Source organism: Lithobates pipiens, unplaced genomic scaffold (genome assembly GCF_037356315.1).
Source record: "Lithobates pipiens isolate NorthernLeopardFrog02 unplaced genomic scaffold, aLitPip1_a1.2 Scaffold_18, whole genome shotgun sequence".
In the NCBI taxonomy this organism is placed as follows: domain Eukaryota; kingdom Metazoa; phylum Chordata; class Amphibia; order Anura; family Ranidae; genus Lithobates; species Lithobates pipiens.
This window is the reverse complement of record NW_027507758.1, coordinates 564,055,983-564,068,855: the sequence shown is the minus strand read 5'-3', so window position 1 is coordinate 564,068,855 and position 12,873 is coordinate 564,055,983.

Genomic DNA, 12,873 nt, shown 5'->3' with positions numbered 1-12,873 from the left:
CTTGGGGAGGTAGTGCTTGTGTCAAGACCTCTCATCCCTGGCAAAAAGTTTTTTTTTGTTTCTCATATTATATGGTTTTGGTAAATCTAAAGGAAAATTGAATAAGAAAATTAAATAATGTATGGCCAGCCTGAAACTGGAGAGTGCAAAATCTGGTGCAGCTGTGCATGGTAGCCAATCAGCTTCTAACTTCAATTTACCCCTTAACAACCGTACTATAGTTGAATGATGGCTACAGCACGGCCACACAGCCCTACCATGCTCGCGCTGCCTGTGCGCCCCCTGCGACGCACATCAGCAGTGATTTGTGTTCGATGCGTTTTTTGGATGCAACTAATCACAGATCTGGGTAAAGAGCCAATCACAGCGGCTCTTTATCACGTGATCAGTTGTGTCAAATCACAGCTGTTCATGGATGTAAACAGGATTTGCTGGTTATAGGCAATCCTCTCCTCACGCTAACAGCACGTGAGAAGAGCGGCAGAGTGGCAATTCCACACATGGGACATCTGCTCTGATAATCAGGGCACTGATCATCAGTTTCCTGATGATTAGTGCAGCCCCATCAGTGCTAATCGGGGCCCATCAGTGCTAATCGGGGCCCATCAGTGCTAATCAGAGCCCATCAGTGCTGCCAATCAGGGCCCATCAGTGCTGCCTGTCAGTGATGTCTATCAGTGCCCATCAGTGCTGCCCATCAGTGCCGTCTGTCAGTGCCCATTAGTGCCGCATATCAGTGCAGCCTCGTCAATGTCTTCTCATCAGTGCCACCCATCAGTGCCGCCTATTAGTGCAGCTTTGCCCATCAGTAAAGGAGAAAAATACTGATTTACAAAATTTTATGACAGAAACTAAGAAAATCAAATTTTTTTCATTTTCTTTTTTTTGTTTGTTTAGCAAAATATAAAAATCCCAGTGGCAATTAAATACCAAAGAAAGCTGTATTTGTATGAATAAAATTATAAATATTTCATATGGGTACAGTGTTGCATGACCGCGCAATTGTACTTTAAAATCTGACAGCGCTGAAACCTGAAAATAGGCCTGGGCAGGAAGGGGGGAAAAGTGCCCAGTAGGCAAGTTTGAAAAAAAACCTGGAAGCTGATTGATTCCTTTGCAGAGCTGCACCAGATTTTGCACTCTCCAATTTTAGTAAAGGACAATGCACACTATGTGCGGTGGCAGTAAAACGCCTGTCACCACAGGAAACAATTTTTTGCTATGTGTCCCATTCACACTGCACAGACATGCTGCATTTTAGCGCTGCAATGTCAGACAGCGTAGTGCGCCACCGGACATTGCAGTGAATGAATTGTATGTTTTGCACGCTTCAAATAAAGCTTGGACAAAAGAAAACAAAAAAGGGAGCAACATGATGTGATAATATTACCAAAATGGAAGCCATGTTTGTCCCAAAGCAATAGGATTGTTAAGCTGTGGATTGTCTTTATTATCAAAAGTAGTTGATGGGAAGAACAATATTGGAATTTAAAAAAAGGAGCAACAGCAACTAATATCCACAGTTCTGATTAGTGGGGGAGGAACTGGGGGATTGATCCTAAAGCCTGCTCGGGGTCAGAAGGAAATGTTTTTCTTCTAAATAGCAAGATTGCCAAGGCTGCCGCCACCTTTCGTTTTGCCACCAAAAGGATGAGTATGAAAAAATGTAATGAAATCCAACAAATAAAATATTTAAAAAATGCAATTAAGAATCCATAAACAATGTACTTGGAAAAGGGAGTGGAGATGTTGGTGCCAGTCAGGTTTTGTTGCAGTATACTTTGGCTTACAGGCAGCATGCTGACAAGAGGGGAAAGCACAGAGATGAATTATTCATTTGCTGTGGCACTGTCCAGTTGTAGGTAAGAGGTGGCTTCTGAACGAAAAAATAAATAAAAAACAGTGTCCAGGTCTGTGCATTCTGTCCTGGTCCAGCCTTATGCCCTGTATACATGATCAGACATTGATCGGACATTCCGACAACAAAATCTATGGATTTTTTCCAACGGATGTTGGCTCAAACTTGTCTTGCATACACACGGTCACACAAAGTTGGTCGGAAATTGTGAACGTCAAGAACGCGGTGAAGCACAACAAGTACGACGAGCTGAGAAAAATTAAGTTCAATAGCCAGTGTGGCTCTTCTGCTTGATTCCGAGCATGCGTGGAACTTTGTGCATCGGAATTATGTACACACGATTGGAATTTCCGACAACGGATTTTGCTGTCGGAAAATTTGAGAACAGGATCTCAAATTTTGTGCGACGGAAATTCCAATGGGAAATGTCCAATGGAGCCTACATACAGTCGGAATTTCCAACAAAAAGCTCCCATCGAACATTTTCTGTCGGAAAATCGTGTGTACGGAGCATTAGTCAATGTGTGCACTCCCCTTCTCTTAAAGACTAGGAAAGTGACAAAAATAACCTCAGACAAATGCTTGCTTCATGGTGTCACCCAATCCAGAAGACACTGCATGGTGTCACAGAGTCAGTTGAGTTTTACTGTCCTAAGAGAAATACTGTATATAGATAGATGGACTAGGGAGAAAAAAGAGAAAGAAATAAGCACGAAATGTAGAAAGATATCTACATAATGAATAGATAGATAGATAGATAGATAGATAGACAGACTGAATTGAACGAGAGAAAGAAAGTGTAGTAACAGTGGACTATAATTATACTATGGTACATACCACCCTCATCATTCTTCATTTATTCTGATGTCCCTCTAGTGTGATCATATCCGTGAGCTAAGCTAGGAGGATGCTGGGACAAGTAGTCTTTTAGATCAGCGAGTCTGTTATTGTGATATTACCCCCAGACTACACATCCCAGTGATCCCTTTGCAACACGAACAGATCCCTGGGGTGAAAGATAAAGAAGCCAGTGGACCTGCCCTGCACTCTCTTCTCATTGGGTCTTGCAGAGTGCACACCTCTCTGTGGCCGAGAGGGAGGGTTGCGGCCTACTATGCGGTGATCAAGTGATTCCAGCCTGGCCTGGGAGGGCCCAACTCTGCTTGCTGTCTGTCAGACATCCACCTATTCATCAGGCTGACACTCCGACCGTCCGTATGCAGCAGCTGGTGGGTCATCACTATTCACCAACCCGAAGGGCGTGTCTTCCAGGGTCATTATTCACGGAGCAAACATCCGGTCCAGTCGGTGGTGAGAGGGCAATCGCCCATCCTTTGCAATCCCTATTTGGGTACTCTGCTAGAACACTGTGTACAGACACCTTATCTTTGGGAACACTTTACTGCATTACATAAGACACTGTACATAGACGCCTTTCCCCCACACCTCTCCCAGGAGTATTACTAGCCTGTTTAAGCTACTCTGCTCAGCATCATCTCTCTCAACTCCATGTGGATTTAATCTAATGAGCTCCAACTGCAGGTGAAGATTATCAGGCCTGCATCCTGGACATTGCTGCTGTTACTATTTAACGGGACCCCATCCTATTCCTATTCTGTCTGATCTCTCATTAGTGTCTTAAAGTTGCACAGGCCGGCCTGGGATTCCCCTCTAGTGTGGTAACTTCCCGCATTAGATAAGAACTTCTTTATCATCCTTTCAGGCTATACTCTTGCTCGTGTTCATTATACATAAATGTGCAGTGCATTGAAAAAGTATTCATACCCCTTGAAATTTTCCACATTTTGCCAAAAATGTAAATATATTTTATTGGGATTTTATGTGATAGACCAACACAAAGTGGCACATAATTGTGAAGTGGAAGGAAATGATAAATGGATTTCAATTTTTTTACAAATAAATATGTGAAAAGTGTGGCATGCAATTGTATGGCGCCCCACACCCCGAGTCAATACTTTGTAGAACCACCTTTCGCTGAAATTACAGCTGCAAGTCTTTTTGGGGATGTCTCTACCAGCTTTGCACATCCAGAGTGTGAAATTTTTGCCCATTCATCTTTGCAAAATAGCTGAAGTTCTCTCAGATTGGATGGAGAGTGTCTGTGAACAGCAATTTTAAAGTCTTGCCACAGATTCCTAATTGGATTTAGGTCTGGACTTTGACTGGGCCATTCTAACACATGAATATGCTTTGATCTAAACCATTCCATTGTAGTTCTGGCTGTATGTTTAGGGAACTTCCACCCCAGTCTCAAGCCTTTTGCAGACTCTAATGCCGTGTACACACGATCAGAATTCTTGTTGGAAAAGTCTTGGATGGTTTTTCTGACGGAATTCCTAAGGAATTCCCCTCAAGCTTGTGTTATCTATACACGGTCACACCAAATTCCGACAATCAAGAACGCGGTGACGTACAACACTATGACAAGCCGATAAATGAGGTTCAATGCTTTTGAGCATGCGTCGAATTGTTTCCGAGTATGCGCAGGAATTTTGCGTGTCGGATTGCTACAGACGATCGGAATTTCCGATCAAAACTTTTTCCGTCGGAAAAATTAAGAACATGCTCTCAGTCTTTTGCTGGCCGAAATTCCACCAGCAAAATTCTGATGGAGTCTACACACGGTCTCATTTTCCGATGGAAAGCTCTCATCGGTCTTTTGCTGGCCGAATTTCCGTGTGTAAATCCTGTGTATTCGGCATAACAGGTTTTCTTCTAAGATTGCCCTGTATTTAGCTCCATTCATCTTCTCACCAACACTGACCAGTTTCCCTTTCCCTGCTGAAGAAAAGCATTCCCACAACATGATGCTGCCACCACCATGTTTCACGATGGGGATGGTGTATTCAGGGGATGTGCAGTGTTAGTTTTCCGTCACACATAGCTTTTTGCTTTTAGGCCAGAAAGTAGAATTTTGATCTCATCTGACCAGAGCCCCTTCTTCCACGTTTGCTGTGTCCCCCACATGGTTTCTTGCAAACTGTAAACTGGACTTCTTATGGCTTTTTTTCAACAATGGCTTTCTTCTTGCCACTCCTCCATAAAGGCCAGATTTGTGGAGTGCATGACTAATAGTTGTCCTGTGGACAGATTCTCCCACCTGAGCTTTGGATCTCTGCAGCTCCTCCAGAGTTACAATGGGCCTCTTGGCTGCTTCTCTGATTAATGTTCTCCTTGCCCGGCCTGTCAGTTTAGGTGGATGGCCATGTCTTGGTAGGTTTGCAGTTGTGCCATATTCTTTCCATCTTCAGATGATGGATTGAACAGTGCTTTGTGAGGTGTTCAAAGCTTGGGATATTTTTTTATAACATGACCCTGCTTTAGCCTAGGTTCACACTGTAGTGATGCAGGAATCAGAGCGATTTCAGTGCTGGATCCCGCAACACATCTTTCCTGCAGGCAGTTCACACTGCCCTCTGTGAACCACAGTGTCAATACAATGTTAATGATACCCCCAGATTGGTTCACACAGTGCGAACTGTGGATTCAGACAGGAATCGGATCGCATGTTTAGAACACCCATGCGATTTGATTTCAGTGTGGTAAAAAAAAGTCCTTGCTCATTTTTTATGGAAATCCAATGCAAGTTCAGCCATACAACTGTATACAGTCAGGAAGGATAGAGGTGGAAGTGCCAGGGAGGCCGATCCTGGGCTTAAGCATCCGAATAAGTATGCTTCATTGAGTGACATTGGTGAAACCAGTCAGGGACCAGCACTGCTGAAGCTGAGGGACTCTCCTAGCTGCCAGGGGAAGAACTCCTCCAGTGTGAGTGGGCAGGGAAGCGTCTAAGGCTCGACAGTTTCTAAATGTCTTGCAGGACAATTTGGGTCAGATGGTAGATGCACCAACTAGAAATAAATCGTTTCTAGATATACTTATTACCAACAATACAGACCTGATCACGTATGTGGAAATACGGGGCAATTTAGGAAACAGCAATCACAGGTCAATTGGCTTCAGTATAAATCACACAAATAGGAAACATAAGGGAAATACAAAGACACTGAATTTCAAAAGAGCCAACTTCCCTAAACTATGAATCTTGCTAGAAGATATAAATTGGGATAAAATCTTAGGAACAAAGAACATGGAGGAGAGATGGGGTCGCTTTAAGAACATATTAAGTAAGGGCATTAGCCAGTGCATCCCATTGGGTAATACATTTAAAAGAGCGAACAAAAGTCCTAGATGGCTAAACGCCAATGTAAAAATGTATATAAAAGCAAAAGAGAAATACAAGGTTGAGGGATCATCATCAGCATTCAAACTTTATAAAGAATGCAACAAAAAATTTAAGGGTGCAGCTAATATAACTACATAGTTACATAGTAGGTGAGGTTGAAAAAAGACACAAGTCCATCAAGTCCAACCTATGTGTGTGATTATATGTCAGTATTACATTGCATATCCCTGTATGTTGCAGTGGTTCAGGTGCTTATCTAGTAGTTTCTTGAAACTATCAATGCCCCCCACTGAGACCACCGCCTGTGGAAGGGAATTCCACATCCTTGCCGCTCTTTCAGTAAAGAACCCTCTATGTAGTTTAAGGTTAAACCTTTTTTCTTCTAATTTTAATGAGTGGCCACGAGTCTTGTAAAACTTCCTTTTGCGAAAAAGTTTTATCCCACCAGTATTGTATTTGTATATTGAAATCATATCCCCTGTCAAGCGTCTCTTCTCCAGAGAGAATAAGTTCAGTGCACGCAACCTTTCCTCATAACTAATGTCCTCCAGACCATTTATTATCTTTGTTGCCCTTCTTTGTACTTGCTCCATTTCCACTGCATCCTTCCGGAGGACTGGTGCCCAGAACTGTACAGCATACTCCAGGTACAGCCAGACCAGAGTCTTGTAGAGCGAGAGAATTATCGTTTTATCTTTGGAGTTGATCCCCTTTTTAATGCATACCAATATTCTGTTTGCTTTCTTAGCAGCAGCTTGGCATTGCATGCCATTGCTGAGCCTATCATCTACTAGGACCCCCAGGTCCTTTTCCATCCTAGATTCCCCAGAGGTTCTCCCCCCGTTGTATAGACTGCATTCATATTTTTGCCACCCAAATGCATTATTTTACATTTTTCTACATTGAACTTCATTTGCCATGTAGTTGCCCACCCCATTAATTTGTTCAGATCTTTTTTCAAGGTCTTGTATATAGTACCTTATCATCCCCTCCAAGAGTTTACATACTATTGATGTTAGGCTAACTGGTCTGTAATTCCCAGGGATGTATGTTGGGCCCTTTTTAAATATTGCTGCTACATTGGCTTTTCTCCAATCAGCAGGTACCATTCCCTTCCACAGACAGTGCTCTCAGAAGGGGACATCGATAGTTTAAAAAAAACTATTAGCTAAGCACCTGAACGACCGCAACATACAGGGATATACAATGTAATACTGACTTATAATCACACACACGGGTTGGATTTGATGGACTTGTGTCTTTTTCCATCCTCACCTACTATGTAACTATGTAAGAAAGGAAGGAAGGGAAAAATAAGAAAGAAATGAAGAGAGACAGAGACAGATGGAGAGAGACGGAGAGTAATGGAGAGAGACAGAGAGAGACAGAGAGAGACGGAGAGAGACGGGGAGAGACGGAGAGAGACGTAGAGAGACGGAGAGAGACGGAGAGAGACGGAGAGAAACAGAGAGAGATGGAGACAGATGGAGAGAGACAGAGAGACGGAGAGAGACGAAGAGAGACAGAGAGATGGAGAGAGACTGAGAGAGACAAAGAGATGGAGAGAGACAGAGAGAGACAGAGAAAGACAGAGAGAGATGGAGAGAGACAGAGAGAAATGGAGAGAGACAGAGAGAGACAGAGAGAGACGAAGAGAGACAGAGAGATGGAGAGAGACGGAGAGAGACAGAGAGAGATGGAGAGAGATGGAGAGAAACAGAGGGAGACGGAGAGAGAGACGAAGAGAGACAGAGACGGAGAGACAGAGGGAGACGGAGAGAGAAATGGAGAGAGATGGAGAGAGACAGAGAGAAAGAATACAAGGAAGAGAGATTGAGAGAGAGAGAAAAGAGAAAATGTACAGTCTATTTCTCTGTGTATGTATGTATTGAGCATTTGGGATTCATGAATAATGTAATGTGTATGTATAATTTATGACCCGGGACAGCGCTGTCCACTGTGGAGAGGGAGATCACAGAACGGGGAGAGCAGACAATGTCATTACAACCTGTGTTTTACATTATCATATATATTGCATTTCTTAAGTGTCAGTAAATGATGTATTAAGCCCCAAAGACAAATACTGAAGATTAGGAGCTTTATGTGGTGACTGGGGCTGAATTGCAGCACGTATAGATAACATTACAGAAGATGATAAAGCGTTTAGCATGGATCCTCGGTGATGTCCTGGCGTCGGTGCGCGATAAAAGCCGTTCACAGTCAGCTTTGGGAAATATAAAGCATGTCCCATTGTCACACCATGACTTGATCAGCCAGTTTATGGTACAAACTAGGAGCAGTAAGATTGCATTGTCATCTTTTTCTTACAATATTAAAGAAATTCCATTTTTTTTTCTTTGAATCCTAGTCAGGAATGCTAGTTATGACTGAGACATTGTGTAACAAGGAAAATAACAAAGAGTAATAAGATTTCTCCACCTGCAGATTGAAAATTTTATCAATGTTAGGGTTCCTAATGGCCAGAATAGGTGGTTGAGCTGTCACATTACTGTGCCCCCTGACTTCTCACTTAAATTTGATTATTTCAGCCGGACAGGTCTGTACACATGTCGCTCCCATAATGCTTTGCTTTGGGACAGCAGAAATATTACCTCAGGTCACAGAGTTTGACAGGTGGAAATTTATGGTCATGAAGGGGGTAAGACCTTTTGGAGCTCAAGTAGTTAAAGGAGTCTTCCAGATTCCAATAAGCTGCCCGCTCCCACACCCCCCACAAACACCAAGCCTGGTATGGGGACAAGGTGCTTTGCCGGGGGGGGTTCCCTGTGGAATATAAAAGACACTGTTTTTGATACTATGCATTAGCAAACTAAATTCAGTTAGGGTCCTATGTTTAAAGTGCAGCTAAAAGGCAGAGGTATAAATGGGTTCTACACATTGTTTTCACAGGTATCTTTCAATGATGCATACTTATCCATGTAGAACACACTCTAGTTTGTGCTACTAGAAGTGAGTATAGGTAAAAGCATTTGTCTGTCTCTGGTATAAACCTGAGTCACTGAGTCTGGGTCAGGGTTATTACAGTTCAGGGCTGGGTGACTTGTCCTTGTCCTGGCAGCTCTCTGGTGCCCCCTTCCCATTTCTAGAATGCTGAAGAAGGTTCTAGAAAATAGTGGATGGAGGTTAGGAGGGGCTGCCTTGAATATTTATGGCAGAGGACTGAGAATCTGATAAATAGGAATGAGCCATACCACAGGGAGTTTGCGTAGAAGCAGTGCTGAGGAAGGCTGTTGGTGGCCCTTTAGAGGGTGGGGGGGGGGGGGGAATTCCTCAGGCTGGAGCTCGGGAGGCTTGCCTGGATGTTCCCCACCACAGGAGGAAGTTGGAGGGATTCAAGCTGGAGAGGCAGTGGAGAGAGCAAGGAGAGACAGTGAGTTGATCACCACGGTGCAGGGATAAACAAGGGGAGACACTGCCAGCTGCAGCTGTGCTCTCTTGAAGACCACAGTGTGCCAAGTATTCATCAAAGCTTGCCATAGGGAATCATCATGTGTATGTCAGTTAGGAGGACTGGGAACAGGAAGATAACCCAGTCTGGTTGGCTAGCTTCTTCTGCAAGCAGTGGGACTAGGATCAGTGGCCACAGGGAGGCAGAAGGTGAGGTTCTACTTTTCAAGGGACTAAGAGTTCCTGCCTGCAATGGGCTGTTGCTGAACTGACAAGAAGCGTGTCAGTTCCCTTAGGAGTGAATTATCAGAAGCTGTGCAAAAGAGGAACAAAGTTTGCGCAGGTGGAAGGCTAAACAGGAGTCTGTAAACAGGCAGGAAGTGTCCCTGAAGTCAAAGTTGTTGTCACACTGGGCATCCCATAATCCCTTACCCTATCCAAGATATCAAACAACAAAATTAAGCCAAAAACTGATATCTGTGTCTGGATGAAGGAAGGAAATGCTGGAGACTGGCTGTGCAGTAGCGGGGAACTCTTTCACTTGCAAGCCCCTGCGGGGGTTGTGCTACATCAACATTATGGTTCTGAATGTCTCCTGTTTTCGTGCATTGTCTCTTAGCCTTGTTACCATGTCCTGTGCAGGAAAACATAGGAACTGGGGTGCAGACCAATGGCAGCAGGTGCTCTGATGAGTCAAAATTTGAAATATTTGTCTGTAGCAGGAGACAGGAGAACAGTACAATAATAAGTGAGGGAAGAGTAAAGCATGGTGGAGGTTTCTTACAAGTTTGGGGCTGCATTTCTGAAAATGTAGTTGGAGATTTGGTCAGGATCAATGGTATCCTCAATGCTGAGAAATACAGGCAGATACTTATCTATTATGTCATACCATCAGGGAGGCATGTGATTGGCCCCAAATGTATTCTGCAGCAGGACAACAACCCCAAACATACAGTCAATTTCATTAAGAACTATCTTCAGCTTAAAGAAGAACAAGGAGTCCTCACAGAGCCCTGATCTCAACATCATGGAGTCTGTCTGGGACTACATGAAGAGACAGAAGGATTTGAGGCAGCCTACATTCACAGAAGATCTGTGGTTAGTTCTCCAAGATGTTTGGAACAACCTACCTGCCAAATTCCTTCAAGAACTGTGTGCAAGTGTACCTAGAAGAATTTATACTGTTTTGAAGGCAAAAGGTGGTCACACCCAATATTTTTTGGATTTCTCTTCTGTTCATTTACTTTCCATTTTGTTAATTGATAAAAAATAAACAATTAACAGTTCTATTTCTGGCAGCATTCTTAATTTACACCATTTTTCACACCTGCCTAAAACAGTGACACAGTACTGTATATTGTCAGCACACATTGGATCTTCAAGATGATGTCCAAATGTTTATTAGGTAATCAGATTTCAGTAGTAAGGTGCAACGTCACGGGCCACATAAGAAACCTTCATCAGGCACGTGATGCACCTTGCCATTGTGATGTGCTCATGTCAATAAACGTATCTTAAAGATACATGCTCTGACTTATATTAACAGTCTCCAGCTGGTAGTCGCTGCAGCACCCTTGCCTTCTGCAGGAACATGCATGATGGGAATATTGTTACCAATATGTTAGAAAACAATTCAGAATCAAGAATCACAGGAATACAGGCCATCCAGCAAAATGTCTATGCAGAACTCAGGTTTAAATAGCCCACTTGATGGCAATATCTGTGGTGGACATGATAACCAATTGCCCCTTGGACCCTGTTCCCTCACAACTATTAAGGTCACCCTCTAATTCTATCCTCTGCTCCCTCACGCACATCTTCAATCTCTCCCTCTCAAGTGGCACCTTCCCCTCCCCTCTAAAACATGCGCAGATCACCCCTATACTCAAAAAACCCTCACTGGACCCCACCAACCTGAACAACTTAAGACCTATGTCATTGCTCCCATTCACCTCTAATTTTCTAGAACGCTTAGTCTACAACCGTCTTAGCTCCTACCTCAGTGAAAATAACCTTCTTGACCCATTACAGTCTGGCTTTCGCTTGCAGCACTTCACAAAAACTGCCTTACTAAAACTCAATAATGATCTACTAACTGCTAAAACCAACAGCCAGTACTCCATACTCCTACTACTTGACCTCTCTGCTGCCTTTGATACTGTTGACCACCCTCTCCTCCTCAATAAACTACATTCCCTTGGCCTCCGAGATTCTGCTCTTTCCTGGTTCTCTGCCTATCTATCACAGCGCTCCTTCAGTGTCACGTACAACTCTGTCTCCTCTTCTCCATTGCCTCTTTCTGTAGGGGTCCCCCAAGGCTCTGTTCTTGGACCCCTTCTCTTCTCTATTTACACCTCCTCCCTTGGTCACTTGATAACTGCCCATGGCTTCCAATACCACTTATATACTGATGACACCCAAATCTATCTGTCTACTCCTCACCTCACTCCTTCAGTCTCCTCTCGCATTACTAACCTGCTAACTGACATATCAGCATGGCTCCTCATTCACTCCCTTGTTATATCTCGCCTTGACTATTGCAACTCCCTTCTCATTGGCTTGCCTCTCCATAGGCTATCCTCTCTTCAGTCTATCATGAATGCTCCTGCCAGACTTATCCACCTTACCAACCGCTCAGTGTCTGCCAACCCTCTCCTCCAATCCCTACACTGGCTCCCAATCACCCAGCGAATTAAATTCAAAATACTAACCGCAACATACAAAGCCATTCACAACTCTGCCCCAAGCTACATCACCAATCTTGTCTGCAAATATCACCCAAATCGTCCCCTCCGTTCTTCTCAAGACCTCCTCCTCTCAAGCTCTCTCGTCTCCTCCTCCCATGCTTTTCTCCAGGATTTCTCCATAGCCTCCCCAATCCTCTGGAACTCGCTACCTCCACTGGTCCGGCTAGCCCCTACTCTTGCTACCTTCAGGCAATCCCTGAAAACTCATCTATTCAGGGAAGCCTATCACGTCTCAAACTAATCTCCTACCACTTCCATCAGCTCATTCTCGACAGTTATAACCTTTTGTACCACATGCCCCACCCTATTAGATTGTAAGCTCTTCTGAGCAGGGCCCTCTTAATCCTCTTGTATTTTATTGTATTGTAACTGTATTGCCTCCTTTTTATATTGTAAAGCGCTGTGTAAATTGTTGGGGCTATAGAAATCCTGAATAATAATAATAATAAAAGGCACACTCATGCACAAGTTGTGATGGCCGGAACAGTGTTTCTGACAACACCCGAGCACTTTCTGGTTTCTCTGTAGAGAAGCCCTCAGGATCACAGAAAAAAAGAATACATATTAAAACCCCCAACAATTAATTTTTCATTTTTAGGTAGAGAAAGCTAGTTACCCTTTATTACTTTTTTCTTTATGCTGTGCCCCAGTTG